This window comes from Lytechinus variegatus, chromosome 2 (genome assembly GCF_018143015.1).
Source record: "Lytechinus variegatus isolate NC3 chromosome 2, Lvar_3.0, whole genome shotgun sequence".
NCBI classification, from domain to species: Eukaryota; Metazoa; Echinodermata; class Echinoidea; order Temnopleuroida; family Toxopneustidae; genus Lytechinus; species Lytechinus variegatus.
The window spans coordinates 8,357,571-8,367,652 of NC_054741.1; the positions used below are offsets into that span (position 1 = coordinate 8,357,571).

The window sequence follows — 10,082 nt, forward strand, 5'->3', positions numbered from 1 at the left end:
GACATAATCTGTCTTTTGCTATTGTGATGAGTTCTGGCACAGATAGGACTGTTTATTCCTTAGCTTTACTAAGTTTTCTTTGACTTGATCATTGTAGAAATTATGAAATACCTAGGTTGAGTTACACAATTTACTTTCTATTTCTTTTCCAAAGATGGGTCAATGGTTTTTGTCAGAACAAATTAGTAACCTCTCCTTCAAGGTCCCCAGTAGTAGTATAACGATAATGCACTTCTTTCATTGCAAATTGTGAAATCTAAACATACATTGCTTGTAGCTTTTCCAAGGAAGTACAGCTTTGGAGAGCTACAAAACATAGTATTATATGAACTGGTCAAATGAATTGCTTTGACTGCAGGTTAACTTAAACATTTTTTTTTTACTAATTTGACTAATTTTATTACTAATTTTGCCAAGATATCTTAACTGATATCATTTCCACCAAATTTTACTCATATCTAGGCCCATTTTGGTGCAGGTAGTGGTGCTATCCTTTTAGATGACCTGCGTTGTACGGGGAGTGAATCTATGTTAGTCGACTGTCCAGGAGCTGATTTCTACCAACATAATTGTGTTCATAACGAAGATGCTAGTGTCATTTGTATCCCTCCATCTGGTATGTTCCCAGACTTGTAATCACTACATCTTGAATTACTTGATTTCCATGATTCATCTCTGTCTAAAAAATTAAAACTAGTCAGGTTGTTCATGCACTTTTCAGAAAATGTCATGTGATTGTAAGGTGTCTCAATATAGTCCCGACAAATTATCTAATCATATCACTTATTTGATAGCTACAACCAGCTTGCCTCAAAATTGATGATTTGCCCATCACCAATGGTTACATTCTCAATTCATAACATTTAGATGGAGATATAAAAGTGGTAAATGGGACCTCGAGAGAGGGTGAACTACAAATCTATCTTGATGGAGTATGGATGTCTATATGTGCCACTGATTGGTCATCTGAGGATGCGACCGTTGCGTGTAGGCAACTAGGTTTCACTCATTCTGTGGGATTTGGTGCAGTAAGTATCACTCTCATACAGGGTATTTGAGACTGAGGGGTCCTCCAGCCAACTTCACTTTTAAAATCAACTCTCCCTGATTCATGGGACACTGAATTTTTTATAGTTTTGAGGAAGAGGGGAAGATTAGTTTACCTCATGACCTGAATAAAAGATTAATTTGTTTCAAATCATTATCTGAACACAACTACTTAACCGTCATAAAGACTCAGAAAAAGTTGTGGCTTTCTCAACGAAGAGGTGTATTCCACCAAATGATTTTCTGTACATGACTATTAGAACCCAAATAATAGTATTATGTTTGGGGTCATATTCTGATAATTTTATATTTATTGGAATTCATTTCTAAAAACCAATGGATTTTATATCATTCACAAGGCAATAGTGATTGTATCTATCAATAGTTCACATGAAATGTTTGGTTTCTCAGTATCATTACAGTATTTTTTTTATCATAGCAATATACATGAGATGGAATAAAGTTGTACAGCTTTGTTAATCTGTTTGAATGATTACAGAATATGATGTAACTAGAATACTAGTAGTGGAACGTGTAATGTGCATCAATAAATGATTTATTAGAGTATACCGGTAGTTAAGGAAAAGCCTCACACTGAATAGTTATGTAGTACAAAATTATTTTTGAAGAGCCCAAAACTGTAACTTTTGTCAAGCCACGCAAGCAAGACTAATGCTGTCTGTATTCTCCCCTGGAAATGATTTGATAATATATGGTAGAACAAATCTTAAATGTTAATAATGTGCATCAGATAGACACAATTTTCTACAGTATTGTTCATCTTTTTTATGGCAAAGGTTACAAATTTTGACAATAAAGTTTGACATTGATAGCATATAAGTACTCTGGCTCTTTAGAATTATACTATACATTTGATTAAAAAAAAAGGTCTTTGAAAAATGCATTTTATATTCCTACAACTGCACGTCTTTGTTTTTCTCTGTTTCAATATATTTCAGAGTGATTATAGAAGTGATGGAGATAACTATGCCAGCTTTCGCTTCTACTGTGAAGGTGATGAGACCTCATTGACTCATTGTGACACACATGAATACTACACATGTCATAGTACGCAGGCAACGGTTTCATGCCACGTACCAGATGGTAAGCAAAGAGGACTTTCAAGTGTTGGGTGCTGGTGTTGGTGTTGAAAGCATGAAACAAGCTAAGTGAAATGGGATCCAAACCTTTGGGTGTAGAAAGTGATTCCCTCTGTGAAAAGCTTAGTACCAACTGTTGCTACATTGCCAGCCCTGCCTAAAGTTTTTTGTTGAACGATTATATAAGATTTAAGAGGAAATATCAGGCTGCTGAACTGAGATGCAAACAAGTTTGAGGTGTTAAGTTATGATTATAAATCCAATAATAATAATAATAATAGCAGGTGATGGTATTTTATATCATTACAATGACAGCTTCTCAACACCAACAGCATATATCTTCAACAATCGCCCGATGTAAAAGGCCTGCGTGCACCAACTTCAACATTTTGGCTTCTAATTTATTGGCCATGTAAACGAAACAGTGCTTGTATTTTTGTTCAATATTTTTTTAATCATTATTTGCTACAGAAACTTGTATTTTCAAAGTAGCAATGAATTCAACATTGCTATTGCTCTATTTTTTATTTAAAGATGGTGACTTAAGACTACAGGGTGGAGACATTCATGAAGGGCGAGTAGAAGTCTATTATCAAGGTCAATGGGGAACAGTATGTGATGATAGTTGGGATCAACAAGATGCTCAAGTAGTTTGCACACAACTAGGATTCCCTGGTGCAGTAGAAGCACTAAGCATGGTGAGGGCGATAGACCGAAAGCTCAATCTCTGTTCCGTTGTTTGTTGATGCCTTGCTTCATTACAGCTCCTCTACATACTGAAGTCATTCTCCCACTGAATTAACTTATAACTTGAAATGTGACCTTGATTTTTACTGTTATTACATTTTTCATCAAAATATAGATCAGCATCATCTCTGCAATTTTACAGTGAAATAATCACAACCCAACTTTTTAAGGGGAATAATACATTGAGCCATTGGAAATAAGTCCCTTGCAGTGTGCAAGATGACTAGCCATATGTGTAGGAGGGAAAACTAAAGAAGTTTTTAAAAATGTGTGAAAACTCCTCCAAAGAAATTTCAGCTGTCCAAGTGAAGATGTTCTCTTTTTTGTTCCATTTTTATTTAAGCTCTTAGCTGTACAATTACAAATAGAATTCAATCCTGGCCTTACAGTAATTATCTTGAGCTTGTAAACTGCTAATTGTTTGCTTTCACAAAGAATAAAATGCGTATTTTTTAAATTCAAGTTTGCATTTGCAATCATTTGAATGAGTGATGTATTTACCAGACCTGCTAGCCATCATAAATTTGGAGAAAAGAATCTTATTCTGCCCTTTCCAAGCTCTACTTTCAATATGAATTTCTTTTTTAAAATAAAAGGTTCATCATGTGGCACTTTATGTAAAAGTACAGCAAGGAGGTTTTTCCTCCTGAAGAAACTATTTTTCATTTTGAAAAAAAAATTGAATGGTCATCTATATTTCCCATATCTTAATTTCTCTGTTTTCTCAGACAATGTGTGATTTTGATTGAATACCTCAGGCTTACTTTGGCCAGGGAGGAGGTCCTATTCATTTAGATGAGATGGACTGCACTGGATCAGAGACCCGATTAGCTGATTGTCTACATCAACCATGGACTCGGCATGATTGCTCACACTATGAAGATGCTAGTGTCATCTGTCAGTATAATGAAGGTAGCTTTCATTCATTTAATTTTATCATGTAGTGTTGTATAAAAGTATCAACTATCAATGTCAATCCTCATACTTTATCATAATAATAAAATTCACAAACATTTGCAATGGGTGGTTTAAAGGCATTTAGTAACATTGTTTAGAATTTTCAATTAAAATCACTGATTCATTTCTGATTTCGTAATGGATTTCAATCAAACGGTAGAGTCAGCCAATTACATGTACTTCTCTCTTTTGTCTTGAAATAGACCTCTAACTTCAAGGCCTCTTTTGTGCAAGACCTTGGTCCTGTTGCATAAACTATACCTGTTGTAATATGGTACCTAAAACCATTATATCCTGATGATGCCATATAAAGCAATGTTGCAACAAGAATCATGAATTGGATTGGTCGTAGATCCCTTACCATAAGAATTAGTTTTTATGCAACTGGGCAATGGGTAAATAAGTTTGAGGTACTTTCTCAATATGACACAGATGGGGACATACGATTGGTAGATGGAAGCACTGCTAATGAAGGACGTGTCGAGATATGGATGGACGATAGAGGGTGGATGACAATCTGTGACTCAGGATGGGACGAGGATGATGGTGAAGTGGTATGCAGACAGATGGGATATGAAGGAGTCGTCGAAGTTACACAGGATGTATGTTTATATCAGTGGTTTATCAGGGCAGGGAGTGGGCACACCATTTTACATGATGCAAACAAGAAGAAGTTCAAAACAAAGAAATTATTTCCTTCTTGCTAACTATTTGATATCATAGTGCCCTCTATTTTCTTGTATGTCAGCCTTGGGTACATGTATACACTGTGGCAATTTGAAATGTTTGTTGATTGGAGTTGTTGAGATTTTTCTAGACATAAAGATAATTTGTCTATTTAGATCATTGAATATGGTTATGCTATATTCAAGTATTATTGGTATTCTTCTAAATATGTTCTCATTACTTTTTTAACGGATATGTATATACTTGCTTGATCTGATTTGGTTAAACTAGGAAATGTCAGGATGACTGAATTGATCATTAGATCAAGAAGTTATAAAATTGGTATTACTTTCAATAGTCTAAGTGAAATCTTGCCTAAGTGAGAGTTACACCAAAGACCAAATAACAGGGGTGTGAGAGATCAGATTTTTAGCTGATTTCAGATTTTTAAAATTTTGATTTTCAGCTCATTTTTTGCTTTCCTCTGTACAAATAGTATCAGAGCTCTTTCTATTTCACGCTTTTTCAACACTTCAGCTTTTTTCAGATCTTTTTATTTCTGAGCTTTCACACCCCTGAAGTGGCTACACTCAACTCATTTGAGGTTCAAGGCCTATGCATAGTGTCATATGAACAGAGTTATAGCCTGACATTCAATAATTTCCACATTTCCCATATCAGAGCTCTTTTGGTGGAGGTACAGGGGATGTGTTTGCAACTATGGTGGAGTGTACAGGCAATGAGGATTCATTTCTTAGCTGTGCTTATGATGACCATACATACTGCACTCATTCCAATGATGCAGGGGTTGTATGTGCCCTCCCAGGTTAGTATAGGGGGATGATGCAACATAAAGACACACTTGATACTAAAAATTGATTTTTTTTTTTTTGGTGCAAAACCATGTGCAAAACTTTTTGCACATGGTTTGCCAGACTTAAGGTTATCTTCGATTGAACTAGCAATTTTATGTAACAATGTAACAATTATGTTGTATTTTATCTAACAGGGACCTAATCTTATTTCAAGAAATGTATACAATGCAGAAAGAAATTGAATAAATGAGAAAGGGTAAAAGAAAGTAAAAGATAAAGTTGAAGCTGATTAATTAAATTCCCCATTAGGGTAGGTATTAATTCAAGCTACAATGTGTGGCTCTTACAGTCCATTCTATTTGTTCATGTCTATGTCATGTCATTCTATTTTTTCACAGAACTATTTTTCTTTGTATGTGGAAATGAATGTATTCAAGGAATAATATTACATATAATGGAATAATATGATGGAAAAAGACTTTTAACAATTGAATGTATTTGTTTTGGTTACATGGGCCCTAAAGCGACTGTTAATACATAAACTTTTTTGAGAAAAAAATACTTCTAGATGCTTTGAAGAAGTTAAGAGTTAAAGAAAGTAAGAGATAAATATGAAGAAAGAAAGGATAGAAAATATTAATTAAAAAAAATTCCTTTAGCAAGAAATTGATCCACAATGTGCTGCACTCAACCCTGGTGAGGTAAATGGGTACCTGGCAGGAATTTATTCCTTGAAACGCAGTGCGCTTCAAAGCTGCACTGCTAAAGCCAGTGTAATTATGCTGCATATACTGTAGAGTGCTTAGAGACTTCTGACAAAGTAAGTATTAAGCGCTATATAAGCAAGTATAATTATTATTATCCATTTATGTATTAATAGTCAGGTTTCTTTTATTTCAAAATTATGCCATTATTTTTCTTCTTATTAACCTTTTACCATTTTTCCCCATTCATTTTGATAACGTTGTGACATTTTGCAGATGGGGAATCAAGATTAGTAGATGGTGATGATGAGTACAGTGGCCGTGTGGAGATATTCCATGATAACAGATGGTGGACTGTATGTGGATACTGGGGTGATTATGAAGCCAAGGTCTTGTGTAATGAGCTGGGATATAAGAACGTGGCACTATCCAGGGTAAATATACAGTCTAACTTTGCTTATTAAAACTATAATTACTTGGCCTTGATTTAAAAAATTGTGTTGCCTTGGCATCAAAGTATCGTGTGGCTAAAATTGGGTAAAAATCCTGTGGTTCAAAATGCATCATCAGTTTTCAACCCATTCTCACAAAATTTTGCTTACACATTGGTCTCGAGGTAAAGATGTAAGAGCCTTTTTTTTGCAAGAGTATTATGTTGCCATGGTAACTGCATATTATGGCCCAAAATCTAGGAAAACCAATTGCAGATCAAAATACTGGTTTATGACTAGTGCTCATGAAAGTTGGCACCTACAGACTGCACATAAATGTTTAATAACTAACTCGTTTGCTATCCCACATTCCAGTTATCAAATTATTTCTTAACATTTATTTTTGAATCACCTCTGGCCCCTTAACATTTACAGTAGATTTTCCTCTAGTTTATAACTGCCATTTATGCTTGGTTCTTTCATTTAAATTCAGTATTGTGGAAGAGCCATGGTGTAGTGGTTCTGACTCTAGCCTTGTAATCAGAGAGTCCTGTGTTCGAATCCCACTACCATGGCATAGCATCCTTTCACAATGTTTCAATCCATACTTTGCCACTCTCTACCCAGGTGCTAAATGGGAAGCCAGTAGGATTTGGAAGTCATTGTAGCTTGTCAGTATTATGTGTGCCTCAATTGTGACTGGCTGGAATGCTTCCCAGGGAGTGGAGGATGTGCATACATTGTGTGTGAGAATGGCTGATTGAATCTCATTACCGGGGTAATAGCAAAACCATAAGCGCTTTATAGATACGTACAATGCATACCTTGACCGCAATATATCAACTGATTATCATGTCATTTCTATAGTGATTTCATGAGACCATATATGTTGATGTTTCAGCATTCATTTGGTCCTGGTTCGGGTGATCTAGCAGGGGACTTATATTGTTATCAACACTCAGCAACTTTGAGAGACTGCACATACAGTTCAACCTTTGATAACACTGGTGGCTGCACACACGATGATGATGTGGGTGTCGTATGTGATGAAACTAAATTTGGTATGCTCTTTTGTACTTTTTCAATCTTCTGATCTTTTTACTGTTTATAATGTTTGTCTTGCCTAATTTTCAATTTTATATAAAATTTTGTTTCTCGACTGAGCTATTTTGCAGCCTAATTAGATCTCAACCACTTTCACAAAGTTACTTTTACATTTTTTCAAAGAGTCTTTGTGAACTTTATACATAAAAGTCCAAGATTGAATTTTGAAATTAATGATATCTTGTTTAATTTTCAATGTAGGCAGATTTGATTATTTAAATATGCATATTCTTCACGAATGTCTTAGCAAATTTTGTGAATATCAATCAAATTTGTTATATCTCTTAATACAATATTCAAATATTAAAACAAACGGTGAATATCTTACTCGTTTCAATGTTTATATTTTTATGTGCATTTCTCTAAGTAGTTATGATTAGTATGTAAGATTTTGAAAGTAAACCCACTCTACAATCTCCCCATTTCTTTATCATATCTATTCAGAACAGTGTTATCAGTGCTTAATCTTGTCTCTCCCAACCTGGTTGTTATGCAGTCTCCCAAAGGCTGGGAGAAGCATAAATTTTGTAGCTGCTTGTCTATCCATCCATACCAGTGCTCCGTCTTAACTCATGAACACGATTTCTTCAGCACCAAATGACTGATTTCTGGTGTCTCAATTGTTAATGCGTTTTATGCGACTTTGTTTTTGGTAGAAATCAGCTTAAGTACTTGCCTTTTTTTACAACATTTTAAACAAGTTAGGGGAGCACTTGATCAAACCTTTGTCCGTGATATGATTTTCACTGACATGTAAGCTACTGTAGATCCTTCCAAATGATAGGCTTAGAGCAAATTAGTCGTTGAAAATCATTGACAAAACTTCTCATGAAACACTTCCCTAATCTCCATTTTTCTTTGTGTATGATCAGTTAGTGGTGCTGTACGCCTTGTCAGTGGAAACGTACCCTATGCAGGTAGAGTAGAGATGTTTACAGGAGAACGCTGGGGGTCTATATGCGATGTATCCTGGGACATTGAAGATGCACATGTAGTTTGCAGACAAGTAGGATACAAACGAGCCACCTTTGCAAAGAAAGGGGTAAGTTAGTGGCTGACCATCTATATATATTTAACAATCTTTTTCATAAAAAATTAATATTTGATAACATGTTTATATATTTATTTGTTTTTTTATTTATAATTGTTTGTTTATTTACATCTTTTATCAGGTTATAGCCCATTCAAAATATATTAGTAGTCTTCCATTAGGCCCTGATACTCCCATAGGCATTTCATTTATTATGAATATAAACCACAGTTAAAAATAAAGATTCAATGTGATTGATATTAATATCATGTTGGTTTATTTTCTCAGGGAATAGGATATTAATCAAAATTTCCAATCAGTACTTTCATGTCACAGTGACTACTTTCTCCTGGGGCCTGTTTCATAAAACTTGTTATAATAATAAATCTGCAATAACAGTTAAAAACTTCTAAAATCCTTTAATCTGATTGGCTGATTTGTTATAGAAATTGAGGTTTGTTACTAGAAAAAGTTTTTATGAAACTAGACCCTGGTGGGTGTTTCATAAAGCTGTTTGTAAGTTATGAACGATTGATGACCCTTTAGTAGGAACTATATCACATGAAAAATATATCTATGAAAATCTGGTGTGTGTCATTAACCGCAAGAAAGAGTCACCAGTGGGCCTGAGACGAATACCATTTTGCTATTCCATATTATTGGATTAGCAGAAATTACAAAAAGACCTAATTTCATGACCTATCAGTGGTCACACATAATAAGAAAGATGATTCGGTCATCATGTGCTTATTGACATGCAGTCAACGCTGCTGAATGATGCTCTGTCACCAACACGGCTGTCATTGTCATGACTAGAAATGGTTACAATGTTTGGAATTCATTAAATTTAACCTCAGATTTCATTTGTTATCTTGCATTTTTACTTTAGATAGTCATATGTCTCAAATCAGTACTCAAGATCTGGCAAACATTAGGGTAAAAAGTAGTATTTGGTTGCTGAATGTTGGTAAACTGATCAAATGCATTGATTGTCCAAGATTTACTCCCAGGCCTAACCACAAGTTGTTTCTTAAGTCATTCATAACTTAACTAACCTGCTATGATCTCCACAGGCTTTCTTTGGCATGAATACATACCGTGTGGTGGCTGTTGGATACAACTGCCTTGGTACAGAACTAACGCTTGATGAGTGCCCTATAGCCCATGGAACCATCCTATCTGACTGCACTCATCAAAATGATAGTGGTGTCATCTGTGAACAGGATTATTACGATGGTGAGTGTTTTCTTGTAAAATAGGTCAACATCTTACCCTGATAGCAATGTACTATGACTGGGTCAACATCTTACCCTGATAGCAATGTACTATGACTGGGTCAACATCTTACCCTGATAGCAATATACTATGACTGGGTCAACATATTACCCTGATAGCAATGTACTATGACTGGGTCAACATCTTACCCTGATAGCAATGTACTATGACTGGGTCAACATATTACCCTGATAGCAATGTACTAT

General features: G+C 35.0%; 1 long non-coding RNA gene across 1 annotated transcript; it reads left to right on the forward strand.

The window, feature by feature from the left end:
- Window positions 1-7,375: 7,375 nt before the first annotated feature.
- Window positions 7,376-9,812, forward strand: LOC121409380. The gene is made up of 3 exons (XR_005969142.1): window positions 7,376-7,528; window positions 8,444-8,613; window positions 9,675-9,812. It is a non-coding gene; the product is annotated as an uncharacterized LOC121409380 (long non-coding RNA).
- Window positions 9,813-10,082: the final 270 nt, after the last annotated feature.